At 57.7% G+C, this 15,364-nt stretch overlaps 1 protein-coding gene and 1 long non-coding RNA gene across 8 annotated transcripts in view; both read left to right on the plus strand.

Annotated features, from left to right (window-relative positions):
* The first annotated feature begins 2,575 nt into the window (after window positions 1-2,575).
* LOC125684078 (uncharacterized) lies at window positions 2,576-4,899 on the plus strand. Its single transcript, XR_007373210.1, has 2 exons — window positions 2,576-4,065; window positions 4,527-4,899. It is a non-coding gene; the product is annotated as an uncharacterized LOC125684078 (long non-coding RNA).
* A 2,507-nt stretch (window positions 4,900-7,406) lies between these two features.
* LOC125684077 (plasma membrane calcium-transporting ATPase 4-like) overlaps window positions 7,407-15,364 on the plus strand; it is a 37,698-nt gene continuing 29,740 nt past the window's right edge. For 6 of the 7 annotated variants that reach the window (XM_048925793.1, XM_048925785.1, XM_048925789.1 and 3 more), the window contains exon 1: window positions 7,407-7,547. The gene's annotated coding sequence lies outside the window, so the exon portion shown is untranslated. Of the gene's footprint in view, window positions 7,548-7,889; window positions 7,912-15,364 lie in introns of those variants that run through there. The other variant, XM_048925788.1, reaches the window with a different exon arrangement.

Consider the following 15,364-nt stretch of genomic DNA (forward strand, 5'->3'; position numbering starts at 1 on the left):
AGGAAGGAAATCAGTCAGAGAGACTGGGACAAAGGATAACAGGACCAGCATGGCTGGAGGGCTCAAACCATCCCAGCTGCTTCCCAGCAGCATGCAGGCCTCCTCTCTAGCCCCGCTGCCCGCATCTCTTCACTTTGTTTGAGAGAGAGAATTGAGCTGCACCAGTCCCAGCCATTTCCCTGCTCCCTGTCCACCTGCATTGTTGCCCGCAGCTAATGACTGAGACGGGAATCTATTCTTCAGACCTGATGTTTGGATGCTGATATCCACAGCCAATTTCCAGCTCGACAGAGCAGAACAATCTTGTTGAGCATAGCAAAGAGAGCAGAAAACTCTGCTTCCCAAAGGTTACACTCCCGTGCAGACAATTGCAGACACTTGGCTCTTGCTTTTCTCTGCAAATTGTGGGCTTGATGTGTTTACAAACAAGTGCACAAAGCCCCACTGCTGCCAGATCACAGGGCACACAACAGTGGCAGCTGCAGCACTGAGTGGGGCTGGCACGCAGCTGTCCCTTCCCTGAGCACAGAGTGCTGCCATGCATCCCTCGGGCAAAGCATGCACACACACACCTGTGACCATGCACACAGAAGTGCAGTCCTGCAGAGGTGCTTGCAGTTGTCCTCTCTGCAGTGATATCCATTGGCAGCCACATGCTCAGCTTTAGGGACAAGCACATACTCATGCTCCTACCTACACACTGCATTCTATTGGCAAAAATGCTGCTTCCCAAAGCGACTGCTGGTTTTTGCTGGAAGCTCTGCTCTAGTGTCAAACACACTTATCCTTTACACACAGCATGTATCATGCACGATCTGGGCTCACCATGAGCTGCCAGCTCTGCCCTCTGTTAGCTGATTCCTCCTTGGGAGGCCAGTATGTGCCAGTTTTGGGTTCAGGGACACCAGCATCATTCAGGGAGATGCATCGCTGCCTGTCACATCCCACATGGAGCAAACGGGGGCTGGCAGGGAGGGAAGAAAGTAAATCTATTAGTGCCAGTGGAAATTAAGGGCAAGATCCCACATCGCAGCTGAGAAAGAGCTGATCAGCCATCCCAGCAGTCAGCAGGGAAATAAGTTGCTGGCGTCACCGCCAATGTGAGACACGTCTTGCAGAAGAGATGTATCTGTGCCATATTTGCAGCACAAGCTATTCCAGCAGCACGTTAGTGTTAGGCAATGCAGTATTGTCGGCGCTTGGGATTCGAAGTAAATCCTGTGCCCACAGGGTCTCGTGACCACACAGGAGGTTGATTGTATTGCAGGAGTGCAGCCCTTGGTGTCCTCCCAGCTTTGGGGACCCAGATGCTACACAGAGAGGAGCTGTATGCCCAGACCTGGTGTGCCTGGATGCTGAGCTGGGGGTTGATGTCTGCAGGTGTCCTGTGCCTCAGCTGCTTTGCACTTAATCTCTATCCTTCTCGCCAGTGCATCAAAGATGGTCACGACTCCAGACGGTGCCTGGCACTGGCTTTCATTTCAACAGTGATTTGCAGACGCCATGAACTTCATCTCTCCCTGTCACGACTCATTTCTTTCTCACTGAGGCTTTAATTTTTAAAGAGGTACTCTTAGGCACAGAGGTTTTAATACCTGCAGAGGCTCCCAGCAGGTGCAGCTGAGCTTTTCCAATCAGTGTTGATGGGGACAGGGGAGGAGAATGGCTGTGGCCAGTGGCATTGAGCCCAGAGTCCTCTCGTGCTCTTCTTGTACCCAGAGTGAGCTGGGACAGAAGGAGCAGGGGGAGCCCATGCTCAGAGCTGGGGAGGAGGAGCATGATTGTTCCTCTGTCCCGGCTGCTCAGGAAGTGGGCAGAGAGGACAGGGACATCCCCAGAGTGCCTGAGATGGATGGGAAAAATTGGCTGAGAGCAAGAGGGGAGAAAAGAAAACAGCTTGGCCTTGGGAGCACTCCCTGCCCCGCCACACAGCACAGTGCCTGATAAGCAGCAGTGCCCCATGCTGCTATCACTCGGCTCCAGGTACAGAGACGTTTGGGATGGGTGGGAATGGCCCCAGCTGAATGGCTTTATCCTCAGCCCTGGGAAGGGAGAGCTTCCTCAGGGAACTGTTTGCTGCCAGCCAAGAAACAGCAGTGTGGAGGGGGATGTTTGCTGCAGGGCTGCTGCTCGGTGCCTTGCTCCCTTCCCTCCATCAATGGTGACCAGGACAAGCACAGTGTGGTCAACCCAGCACCTGGGTATGTTTGCTGTTTGGGTAGCAGAGCCGCTATTTGGATAGCGATAGGAAGACTGCAGCTGGTGCTTGCTCTGCAGACAACAGGGTGCAAGGTGCACATAGCGGGGCTGTTCCCAGGGGACACAGTGCCCTAAGGGCCTCACAGTACCATCCATCAGAGCACCCGTGTGCGGAGTTGGTATCACACAGTGCCTGGCCAGGCACAGCCAGCAGCACCGAGGCACCTTCTGGAGCAGCCCCCAGCCCACCCCACGTCAAGAGGCCCAGCACCCAGGAGCCCCCAGAGGCACTTTGGCTGTGGGTGGGCTCACAGGCTCCTTGAGAGAACTTTCTCCTCCGTTCCTGTGATTAATTCCTCCCTCCCACCATGGACGCCCGCAATCGCATCTGTATCGGTAGCTCCCCACTCTTCTTCGGCTGTGAAATATTTATAACCCCCCACAGTAGGGCTCTCCTTTCTCCTCGCCTCTTTTTGCTCCTTTTATGCCTTCCACCCGGGCTCCCGGCTCTGCTGAGCCGCACCAGGAACCACTTCATTTTCATATAACTTAGAGAGTGGGGAAGCTGTGAAGAATAATTTAGATTTCGCTCAGGGAATGCGGTGCTTTTTTTAATTGCAGTCATCTGCAGCTTCTAAGCAATGTATTATTGATGGTTATTATTCAAATAAAACAGTCATTGCTTGTTTTCCCGTGGACGCAGTTGGCAGTGTTTATGGATTTCTTCTCTCTTTCTCCATTTCTGGAAGAGGTCACCTTTCATCTCGTATGCATTCTGCCTCTGCTGCCTCTCTGCAGCTCATGCTGGGGGGCTGCAGGGCTGAGCTCTGCCCGGTGCTGCTGGGGCTGCAGAGCGATCTATGCTTTCCATCCTCTTCCTCTCACTGGAAAATACCAGCTGGGTGGCTGACAATCAGTGCAGGGAGAGGGGAAAAGGGGGTTTGGTCACTGCACACTGGAGCTCAGTGCAGCAAAGCACATGGAGTGGAGGAAACGCCTGCGAACACCTATGCTAAGCAATGCCAGTAGAAGCCCACAGCTCTCTGCCCAGCCATTCCCAGAGCTCTGGAGGCATGTTTTGGGGAGGGCCTTCTTCTCAGCGGCCTGCTCCTGACACTGCAGCACCACAGGGGGCTGTGAGGTGTCACAAAGGCACCCTGCCCTGGTCAGAGCTGCTGGCACAGCACTGTTCCCCATCCCTGGAAGGAAGGCACTGAAATAGGACTTGGAGAGCAGGACTCCTCCACTCCCCACTCCCCCAGGAGTGACAGCTTGCAAGTGACAGTGATGCGAGCGGCTCTCCCGTGCTGTCACTTCTCCCTCCTCCCTTTCAACACTACCCACCACGTTGTCATTCCCAGCAGCAGGGACTTTCCTCAGTCCCACCGAGGTCCCGGAGGTGTTACTGTGATGCAAACACCGAGTGCGAGGTTCCTCCTCGATGTGACGAATGAAACAAGGTCAGAACCAAGGGGAAAAATGTTCATTTTGAGGTGGAGCAGAGGATCTCCCTATCTCCCTCTGACTTCCTGGGGAGGGGACAGGGGTGTCCCCAGGGCCCCAAGAGGTGGCCTTTGAGTTGCACTCACCAGTGCCATGCAGATCCCCCTGGGAATCACCATGGCTCCAAACACAGCATCCTGTTACCCTGCCCACAGGTGTCTGGGAAGGGGCAGCTCTCCCTCAGCTGTAGCAGATAATTGGGGTCTTCATCGATTTAGGGCCTGCCGTCCCTCTGGCTACAAGTGGGAAGGCGAAGGGGTGGGGAAAGGAAAAGCGACATCAGTCCCTGAGCTCCCGGGACTGAAGGCAGCCCTGAGCTGTGTGGAGAGCAGCCCTGAAGCACTTTGGGGACGAGTTCCTTAGGTGAGCAAACAACTTTGTCTCTTCATTGCACTCATAAAGGAGAACTGGGCCCAAATCCCTCCTGTTCCACCTGGTTTTTATTTGCAGCCTCCTCCCAACAAAGTGGCTGCTCAGTTACAAAGCAACCATGCTGTTAGAGCAGTTGGCAGCAGAGATGGTCCAGGAGATCTTTGGCAATAGCGTGCCAGAGAGGCTCTGGGATTTTTCTGGCCACCCCCTGCAGCAAGTGGGAAGCCCATGCCATAGTTGAACAACCTACAGGCAGCTGAAGGGAGGCAACCCTGTGCCCAGGATGGGACCAGAATGGGAGCATTCTGCAGCCCCACACTGCAGCAGCACCCGGGCAGCCCCGCGTCCCTCAGGACCCACCGCCAGCAGCTCACAGCAGAACAGTGCTGGGGGTTTATTTATCCGTGAGCACTGAAAGCTGAATTGCTCTCTCTCTCTCTCCCTATATTTAGCTCTGAATGGAGAAAGATTTCACAGACGCTCTGCCTGGTGCTCAAGGCTCAGTCAGTGTTTCCATTAGAAACCCTGGGGTCCAATCCTGCTCGCTGCCTCCCGGCACAGTGACAAAACCTTCCCTGCTGACTCCAGCACAGCCACGCTGGATTTGTACCCTCAGAGATGAGATCAGGATCTGGCCTCGGGTTTTGATGGGTTTGTATCTTGGCGGATACAACTTGGCTGATTCAATTCATTTTGGGCTAAAACTCCACCTACAAGTTCCCAGCCTGGGAGACATTAAAGACAAATTATTATGAAGTTTCATACACTTTGTAAAGGAAAATTATCACTTAAGCCTAATTTTTACAGAAGAACCTGGCAGACTGATCCTTTCTATTTCAGGGTACTTTTAGGCTACACACCGCTCAGGATCGCTTTCTCCTTTGCTCACAGAATGTATGGCCAAGGAGCAGCGCTCTGTCCTCTTCAGAAAAAGAGCACCAAATCATGGCTAAGAGCAGAGGATGCCAGCCCAGCAGGGCTCCCGGCAGGAGAGGGTTTAGGAGACAGTCCTGGTCCTGAAACCTGATGCAGTCCCTCAGCTGTGAGTGGGACAGCAAGGAGGGCTGAAGGATGGGGAGAGAAAGAGGTGACAAGAAGAGGGAGCAGAGCACAGGCACTGTCCAGGCAGCGCCCGCACCTCGCAGTGGGGTTGGCTCAGCACCAGCCCAGGGCTTGGATGACCCCGAAGCTCTCTGCAGGAACTCTCTGCTTGCCCTGCATACGCACTCTGCTCACTTCTCTGTGGGGCTGTCTGACTTTCCTCCATGTGCTTTTCCTTAAATGTAAAATGGAAGGGGCTTTCAGCCTCAGTGTTTATGGTTGCTCTTGATGTAATGGAAAAGCACCAGGCAGGAGCTGCTGAGCACCAGTGCTGTGATTGTGGGCTGACACGTTTTCCAATGGATTTTGCCTGGTTCCTTCAGCTGTGTGCAAGCTGGAAGAGCCTTCCCTCAATTTCAGATGGAGCCCAATGGGGCTGCAAATTCAACAGGTTCCCCGGGGCAGGAAGGCTGATTTCCTTTGCAGAGTCCAAATCCAGATGGTCAGAGATTCCTTCCAAGATCAGAAAACCTGTTTTAAAAGGCCAGTATGTCTCAACAGCCATTCTGCATCCCATCCTTTTGGAAGCACTGTCCCTCCATTCAATTTTCAAGCTGTTCTGCAGTCACTTGGACCAAACACGGTCAGTGCAGCCCTGTGTGCTCAGGAATGGAGGATGGCTGAGTTTACTTTGAGATACGAGACTTGCTTTTGCTGCGACAATGCCCAGATTTCATAGTAAGGAACAACCAGCACCAAAGAAAACATCAGTGATGAGCCCAGGCCCCTTTCCCCTGTCCTGCTGCAGAGCATTGGAGCAGTTTGGTGCCTTCTGTGTAAAGTCCCAGTGAGACACTGTGTCTGCCATGCCTGATGCTCTGCAGTCGTTCTGCTGATTTTGGATAACTGTCCCTGCATTGCAACCCAGGGTGGCTACAGGGCTGCAGGGTGCCCACTGCTGCATGCAGCTGTACAGTCTGCTTGCAGAGCACTGCCCTGAGAGCTCAGCAAACAGACAAAGCACGCAGGGAGGAATCCCCTTGCTACAGGCCCAAAGAGGAACGCCCCCCCCCCCCCCCCCCAGGACTGTTCAGGAATGCAGTTATTGAGGTGCAGGCCCTCAAGGCAGGGGGAAACGTTACAAGCGTTAAATAAGGGCTTGTGCACAGATGTTACACTGGTTTGACTTGAACTGGGTTGCATGCCCAAACAACAGGATTAGTGCTGACTTAAGGTTGCCTACACCCAGTGTTACACCAGCAGGGCTGCATCGATGCCGTGTTACGTTTTCCTTACAGCCACTGTGTTTCAAGGGCTTCCATTGAGTTTCAAGGCATACTTTCCTCTTTGCTTCCATAATAAAAGGGGGGAGTGGTGGCTTTTCCTGGGAGAGGGGCTGTGATTCATGCTCTGCAGCTCAAGGAGCAGCTGTAGTCCTGGGTTTCACCACCACCCCACGCTGCAGGGACAGCAGTGGCTGTGTCCTGAGTCGCAAGGTGGGGCAGACGTCCCCAGCACGTGTCACCAAACACAGTGACCACGAGGAACCCCGAGTGCTGCTCCAGGGATTTTGTGCTCCATGCTCAGAGCAGGGAGGACTTTTTGTGCATCCTGTTTTGCAGTGACCACACTACCAGAGGAGGTCCCAGCTGCATGCATCATGGGGAGCAACCTATACTGCTTGAGGGAATTTGCACCACCCCAGCAGGGGCTACAGCACAAGCAGAAGGGGGATACACAGATTTTGGGGGTGCAGGCACTGTTCTGCACCCGCAATGCCAGGGGTGGGGCATAGAGTGCTTGGGGGCACACCACCCAAGGGGGGATCCACAGTGCCGGGAGTGCATGCAGTGCTGCCCTGCAGCTGCTCCTCCTGGAGGTACACCTCTACAGCTTGAGGTGGGGGGCACGCACGGACCACAGTGCTTGGAGGGGAGGTCCACTGTCCCCAAGGATGCGGTGCGCTTGTGGCTGCTCTACAAGGGTGACATTGCACAGACACGCACCTCCCGGGGGTACATCTGGGCTACTCGGGGGGGGGGGGGGGGGGGGGGGGCGTTGGGGGAAGGGGTGGTGCTTCTGGGGAGGCCCACAACGTATGGAGGTACACGTACCAACACCGGGGTTCACCTGTACTACCCGACGGGGGTTCCTGGGGGAGAGGGGCGGTGTCCGCGGGGTACACCGATATCGCCCGATGGGCCTCCCGCACCGCAGCGCCCGGGGGACACAGCCCCGCCCGCCGCCTCCCGTCCCCCTTAAGCAGCGGACGGGGCGGGCCGCCACCTTAAGGCAGCCCCTCCCCCGGCAGGCCCGGCCCGGCGCGGGTTGCCATGACAAGCATTTTCTCCCGCTAGCTCCGCAGCCGTCACCGCCCTCCTTATGGCCGCCCGCGGGGGCTCCACCGACAGCCGGGACGGGGCGCCGCGCCGGTGAGTGCGGGACCGTAGCGGAGGGAGTTTGTTCCCGGGTGCCCCCTCGGGTGGGGCGGGCGGAGGCGGCCGTGCTGCCTTCGATGTTCCGTTGGGGGGGGTGGCCCGCGGAAGGAGCGCGCGGCTTTCGCCTTCCATAACGCCGCAGCTGCTGCGGGGTCGTTTGCTCTGGGGGGGAGGGCCGTCGGTTGGGTGCACGGGAGAGGTGCGGCAGGTGGGAGGGAGCGGCGGGGACTGGGGATCCTTCTCCCATCGGAACTTGGGAAGCGCGGGGGCCGCGCGCATACCCCAGATTCGAGTGGAGCGCGGAGCGGTTTGGGGGGCGGCCGTGACACCCTGGGTCTGTGCGAACCCGGAGGGGTCGGTGAGGAAGGGGGAGCGCTCCGGCTGTAACCGCCGCCGCCACTTGTTGCTGCCCTTGGGGAAAGGGGGAGCGGGGGGGCTGCCGCGGCGTTCCCGCGTGGCAGAGCGGCGTGGGGGGGGTGGAAGGGGAGGGGGAGGGGGCAGGCACGGCTCGTGGACGCGGCCGCGGCCGGAGGGAAGGGCAGAGCAACGCGGGCTGCGGGGCTGGAGGGGGGAGCGCCTTGCGGCAGCCCGAGGGCAGCGCCGGGAGGTACCGCAGGGGCGGCTCCCCCTCAGCCCGGGGCAGGAGCCGCTCCCAGCCTGCGGCAGCGCCGGGTGGGGCGCGGGTTGCGGTCACGGCCCGGGCCGCGGGGCTGCACGGCCCCCCTCTTCCTGGTCGTTCTGGATGCGGGCGGGGAGGGAGCGGGGGGAGGGACAATGGGTTATTGTCCTCTTATCTCCGGAGACCTGAGGGCGGGGGGGTGCTCGGCTCGCAGACCTGTTTGCGCCGCGGGGCGGGGCGGGGGCACCTCTCTGCATTCTCCCCCCGCCCCCAAACGGGCGCAGCTCTCCCGGTAAGCGCTCGCGTCGGATGCTGCGTCCGCTGCGCTCAACGTGAGCGCCGAAACGCACCTGAATCGTTAAACAGCGAACGGGAGGGGCTGACGCCCCCGCCTCCCCCCGCTCCCAGCCCGGCGCCGTCCTGCGGTGTCCGTCCCCGAGCGCTGCCCCGCGGGGTGCTGCCTCCCCCGAGCCGCCCGCCGCCGTACGGGGCTCTGCGCTCCGCGGCGCTCTGCGCTGAGCATCGCCGTATCCGCTCGTGCGGCGCTCCGGCCCCGTGCTGAGCGGCTGCGGGGAGGGACCGCTTCGCTCTGCCATTGTTGTGCGGCAGAAAGCGGTGGGGTGGAGCCGTGTGTGAGGAATTCCCCCTTCCCCGAGGCCTTCCCTGGCTGCTGAGATGCCCCGGGAGCTGCTTGCACACTCTCAGCTTCCCTTAGTTCCCTGCATTCTCGCTGATTGTCTCTCCCTCTTTTTTTTTTTTTTTAATTAATCGATGTGTATATAAATACATCCGCGTGTGTATGCATGTATATAATTTATTTTCTCCTTGCTATGCCGTGAGCACAGTTTGCTCGTAGCATTTCCACTGCCTGTTGCTGCAGTGCTGTAAGCATCCCGCAGGGATCTGCTGCCCTGTGCTGCAGGCACTGCTGCTGCTGGCTGCTCCCCTTCTACAGCTCCACTCCAGGACGCGCTCCAGTCCGGATCCCTCCCTGCTGTGTTCTGCAAATCCTTGCTGCTCTCTGAGCTCTCTGGAAGCTGCGCTGCTCAGCATGGCTGGGGCAATGGATGCAGGTCTATAGGGGTGGCTGCTGCAGTGCAAGGAGGTGATGCTGCCTCCCAAATTCCTCCGCCTTGTTGGAGGCTTCTGGATTGGATCCCGGGGATGCGGTGTGAGCACAGGATGCTGATGCCTGATGTTGAGGTGGATGGAGGCAGTGGTGTCTCTTCTGTTGTACAGGTGCATGAAAGGGGAAATAAATGGGTCTGGGTGAGCAGGGAGATGGAGTGCATCCCTCTTTCACCAAGGCGATGAGGACCCGTCGTGTGCTTCTGGTGTTGTGGTAATGGAGATGCGCCTGGGGTAAGCAGCTTTGGGCTTAAGTAGGAGGAGGATGGGATCTCTGCATCCCTGCTTGCAGGATTGGTGTGTGCAGAGCTCCTGCAGCAAGGAGGGATTGAAGCCCCAGCCTCGGGCTCCTGGCTCTTTGTGCCTGGTGTGGGGCTGTGCAGGAGCATCCCTGCCACCTCCTGCTGGAGCTTCCTGAGCTGATGAGACATCCCACTTTGATGTTTTAATGAGTTGCTTTTGGCTTTAATGCAGAAGGATAATAGAGTTTCCATGGTCTTATAAATCCTTACTCCTATATTTGCTCGTTGGAAAAGGGGGAGGGAAGGGGAAAAGAAAAAAAAAAAAAGGGAAGAAAGGAAACGCCTGGCACTTGTGGAGTGCATGACACTGCTGGTGTGTCACCCACCTGTGTTGCTCACCAGGACTCCCTGACACTCACTGATCTCACCGAGTAAAGGCTGTGCTGTGTCCTGCTGCCCTGGGGAGCTGCTGAGCTTCACCTGCAGGAGGCTGAGGTGTGGGTCGTGGGGCAGGGAGGGGTTGTGGGGCAGGAGCATCCCTATAGCACATGCAGAGGGACGCAGGGGCGGCGGTGTGGCGTGCGGGGTGTGGAGGTTTGGCTGTGGTTTGTGCTGATGGGGAAACTTTTCCTTCTGTGGCAGGGATGAGTCGGCAGCGGGCTGGGAACCAGCAGAGCTCTGGCATCTGCAGGCTGACAGAGTGGAAATCTGTCCCTTTATTATTTTCAATGCCCAAAGTGTGTATTCCCACCTACTGAATGATCTGGATGGGGTGAGCAGTGGGTGGAAGCCCTACCTGTAAGAGTTTGTCCAGCAGGGAGGAGGGATCCTTGCCTGCTCCCTCCCAAGCGTGGCACAGCGCTGTCCCACTTCTGTCCACGCTGCTCTGCCACCTCCCAGGCTGCTGCTGTCTTCTTGGATGCACAAAGGTCAGTGCGGCGCCCAGAGCTGGGAGTGCAGCGGAGCCCTGTGCTGCAGGTCCTGACCCCAGCATCCTCCTCCTCCTCCATAGGCAAAGGAAGGCTCGGTGCTGAGCCGTGCTGAGGTTTGGGTGGGAGCTGAGGGGATCCATTCAGGCTTGTTCTGACTGGGAACCGGCAGCAAAGCTCCAGCTTTCCTTAGGCTAAAAATAAGCTGGTGGGGCCGGGGGGGCTGCGGGATGGATCAGCCCTGCTGGGGGGTCTGGCTGGGGCTCACTGCGACCTTTGCTCTTTGAACGCTGGATCCGCTGGTCAGGTTTGCAGCTCCAGGCTCAGATTTCTGGTAGAAGGTGTCTGATTTTCAGCGCGGTTTCCTGTGATGGTCGTTAGGGACCCTGAGCTTAGCTGTCCCTTCCGCTCTGCTCCTGGCTCTGCAGCCGGGGCTCGCACAAGGCTCTGTTTGCTCTGTCTGAAATGCCCATGTCCTGTCCCAGCCCTCCTGCAGGCAGAGTGCTATCCCTGCTGTTGAAATCCTTCTTCCCACCTCCTTGCAAGCTGCTCTGGAGTTACCCTGGGTTGTCAGAGTGCTTCGTTTGTTCCAAGCAGATCTCTGGCTGCAGCTCGCTGATGCTTTCAGCTGATGGTGGGAAAGCTGCTCTGGTGCTCGTGCTGTCGCTCAGGCTGTCACTGCTGTGGGCAGTGGGATGTGAGGACCGGCGTGGGGATGGCTCTGTTCTTGAGCACCTGATGGATTGTGTGCTCTGTCTTGGGTGTCTTTGTGCAGATGTGGTTCTGTGTCAGCGCTGGAAGTCATGCAGGGCTGCTGCTGCTCCTCACATTGCATGGGCTGTCCCCGTGACCCGAAGCTGCCGTGTCCCAGGCTGTGCTGCAAGCTGTGAAGCTGCCTGGCTGTGCTCTGCAGGGTGATGGTGCCAGCTATTTTTAGGTGTCAGGACTCAGCTTGGCTAAATGATGTCTTTTGAGTTTTATTTGAGGGAGGAGGGGTGAGGTGTCGTTATTTCCCAAATGACGAATTGCTTGTAATGCTGATCCCAATGGGACCAGCCAAAAGCAAAGGGGCCGAAGCAGCTGACTGCACTCCAGCAGCATTGCCTTGTCAGAGAGTGCTGGACTGTGAATTCTTCCCCATCTTCCCCATTGCCTGTTTCTGTGTGCTTGGGATGCTCTGTGCCCCCTGGTGTCACCTCATCCAGGCATCTTACCCCACATGCACCAGGTTGGAGGTGCAGGTGGGTGGCATCCCTTTGTTTCTCCTTCCCGCAGCATCTGCCCGTTGCTCTGCAGGGCAGCAGGCAGGGGTTCCTCTAACTCCTGCAGTTGGACGTGAAATGCATCACATCCACATGAGATGCTGCAGCTTGTGCTGCTGCAGCGCAGGGGGAACTTGTGCTGCGCTCCCCAGGCAGACGCTGTGGTGCTTCCCGTGCTGTCTGATGCTTTGCTTCAGGGGATGTCCCTTTTCCCTTTGGAAAGAACACTGAGGGATCCTCCCTTCCTCCTGCCGCTTCCCTGCATGCAGCTGTCTGCATGGAGCAGCCTCGCTGTTCCTCAGCCCTGCAGTATCTCCTGACATCCTGCTGCCAAGAAGGGACCCAGGGAAGCACGCTGCCCAGAGCCTGTCTGCACGCAGAAGGGCAGTGGGGAGGACAAGGATGCCTAATGCACCCCAGTATCACGCTCACGGAGCTGGCTGCTTTGTGCCTGCTGCTGCAGCAGTCTTCTGCCCTCTCACTGCTTTCCCTGGGTTGGAGCCCACCGGTATGGCTGTCTGTGGGGGTGGGTGCTGGCCACAGTCTGGTGAGCACAGCGCAGTCCGTGCCTGGCTGTCACCTCGTGTGACCCTGCGGTCACAGAGCAGTGTTTGGTAGCTGGATCTGAGCTTGCAGGGGCGCAGCTTGCTGGGGGCTTTGGGGCACATATGTGTGGGTTTCTTCCCTACTCAGCCTACGGCTGGATGGGGGATGCAGGAGGAGGAGGTGCCCCAAACATCAGTTTCCCATTCTTTGCTGTGGTTTTGCTTCAGTAGCTCTTCTTCCCCCCCGCAGAATGTGGGGACCCTGTGGTGTGCATGCAAACCCCTGCGGCGTGGTGCGTTATCCTGAGCAGGGGTGGGCTGCTCCTTCCTGCCCCTCCCGTGGCCCATCTGACTCTCGCTTATTGGTATGTGCTTTCCAGGCTCTGATTTGCCTCTTCCGCAAAGCTGCCGCTCTGCCTCGCTGTGATCTCTCTCGATGATATCACAGAGCTGCGCTCCACAAAGGGTCTAATTTGGTGCCTGGGCTGCAGCCTTTCTTCCTTCACATAAACGTTGCTTTTTGGTTTTCTGCATCTCTCCTTCTCTCCCTCATTCCCTTTAATTAGACTTCTTACTGCATGGAACAGTTTGCAGTTATATATGGAAAACAGCCTACACTTTCCCAGGAGCGGGGAATGTTGGGAAGGGAAGTGGCGAGCAGCCGGGGAGCGGTGTGTTTTTCCTTGCTGCTGCCGGCTTTGCTTTTTAACCCTTTAGGAGGGGGAGGGGGGCTCACAGCCCCCCCCTCAAAGCCCCTCTGTCTGCTCGGTGTCTGGAGTGGCGGAGCATGGATGTCCTTCTGTGTTCCCAGTGCTGGAGGTGCCCTGTGCTGGGATGCGCCCCATGTTTTGGGAAATGCTCTGCTCATCCTGCGGTGTATGCTAAGTGTTGTGTCTCCTGCCTCAATTTCTCCTGCTGTCATCAAGAGGGATTATTATTTTTTTTTTTTTAATTGTGGCTATTTTATTTTGTTTCTTGCGTGCACTTTCTCTTTCTGCTGAGGGTGTAGGCAGAAGCATTGCATCGTGCCAACACAGGTCAGTGCTGCAGCATTGCTCCGGTGGGATGGGGGTAGGTCCCCCTGGCCTAGGATGCTGCAGGACCCCTGCTGTGGGTGCTGGGGGGATGGGGTGCTCACAGCACTGCTGCTTATTCCTCTGCTCACAGGAGGAAGTGCCGGGGCCTATTTTAAACCCCCGGGGATGTTCAGGGTAGGAATCCCCTGTCCCTGTGTAATACTGCTAAAAATACCACGACTGTGCCCATGTGGCCCCAGCTGATCGCTCTCCTTCTCCGGGTGTTGTTTTGCCCGTGAGACGCCCTCGTGCTCTGCAGGTTGGTGCCCGCCTGCTGCTTCTTGTTTTATTTTAAGTGGAGCTGTTAGCCTGCTCCCCGTGCAGGGTGATGGTGGGGCTGCCTCGGTTCCCCCAGCAGTGTGCGCTGCGGGGGAGCGGTGCTGCTCCAGGATGTTGCTGCGTTGTGGGGAGCGCTTAGGAAATGCAATGTGGGGAGCTCAGCTTTCTGAGTGCTGCTGTAGTTGGAGCCCAAACCTCAGCAGAGTCAGAGCTGTCTGCCTCTCACCACGAGGGAACTGCCTAACAGATGGATCTGGATGGGCAAAAAGCCACAGGAGTGAAGGGTTGCCCAACAGGCAGCCGGCTGGTGCCGTATCACCACGCACGGTGCTGGGGCAGGAGGAACCTGTTCCCTGGTGCTGAGTGGGATGGAGAAGCAGAGGGTAAAGGCTGTCCTGCCCCATCCCTGTGCCCGTGGGGCTGTGGAGCCCAGCGGTCCCAGAGCTGTGGGAGATGCTGCCCTGTGGTGGGGCTCCGGGTGCTGCTGGTGCAGGAGGGGCTGCTTCGTGTGCATTCCTGCGTTCCTCCACCAACCCTGCTGCCTGTGCTACCTTGTAAAGCACAAAAGAATAATGAGAGGAGCTCGGGTGACTTAGTGCAGGCGCCGGGAGAGAAATACCAAGGCCTTAGATGGAAACATTCCCCTTGACAGCTTGCCTGGAGACTCCCTCCGTTTTCTTTTTTCCACCCCCCTGAAATTCCTCTGCTCTGTGTCCTGCAGCTGCGGGGAAGCCCCATTGCGTGGGCACATTCCTGAGCCCCCAGCACAGGGCTCCTGGTCCCGCATGGATGTGCCATGCAGGAGCCCCACTCTAGACACGGAGGATTTTGGGGAGCTGTGGTGGTGTCCGAGTGTGGTGCGCGCTGCTGCGGTGCGCCTGCTGCTCTTTTGCAAGGGCTGATTGCTGCCTTGGGCGTGTGGAAAGAAGTTTTCCTACCTTAGTTAACAAGAGGCAGTACAGGCATGAAGTGAGCAACGTTAATTAGTGGGCTGCTGGCAGCTGCTGGCTCCCTGTGGAGTGATGTGCAAGGTGAGCTGCCCTTCATCTGCGATGGTCCTCCTTTCATCTCAGTGCAGTCCACCCCTGCTTCCCTCAGCCCTGTGGTGGGGGGAGGAAAAGGAAGATGTGTAGTGGTGTGGTGTTGTGGGCATGGGGTGCTGCTGCTGTGCCTGCTGGTGCCATGGCGGTACAGCGTGTGTCTCTGTGGGGTGGCTGCTGCCCATCTTCCATCTCCACAAGTGTGGGTTTTGTGGGTGTATTGGCAGGGATGCAGTGGTTGGAGATGGCTCATCCTGGGCTGCTTCAGATGTGGGAGGGCAGTGGGGCACTGTGTAGCTCCAGCCGCACGGTGCCATGGGGATGCAGCAGGGTGACGGCTCTGAGGGCTGTGAGCCCTACCCTGTGCTTGCAGGCGATGTCTGTGTGCTGGGTGCTGCACGTGCTGCTGGCAGCCCTGAGTGTGGGGCAGCCCAGGTTGGAGCGGCTCAGAGCCCCTCCTGACCCTGCAGCTTGTGTTCCAAGTGGTGGCAGCCCTGTGCTGCTGGAGTTGCTGTGGTGCAGTGGCAGTCTCTGTGTGCGGAGGCTCCTGCTCAGCTGTACTGCTGGGCTGGCTGCTTCCTGCAGCTGAGCCCCTCATGCCATGCTCAGTGCCCCTCTCTTGCAAGATGAAGGCTGGGAGATTCTTCCCAACTGTGAAGGAAAGAAGGGCACTTGCCAACTTGTTAGAGTC

The sequence above is a fragment of the Lagopus muta genome, chromosome 24, assembly GCF_023343835.1.
Source record: "Lagopus muta isolate bLagMut1 chromosome 24, bLagMut1 primary, whole genome shotgun sequence".
Lineage (NCBI taxonomy): Eukaryota > Metazoa > Chordata > Aves > Galliformes > Phasianidae > Lagopus > Lagopus muta.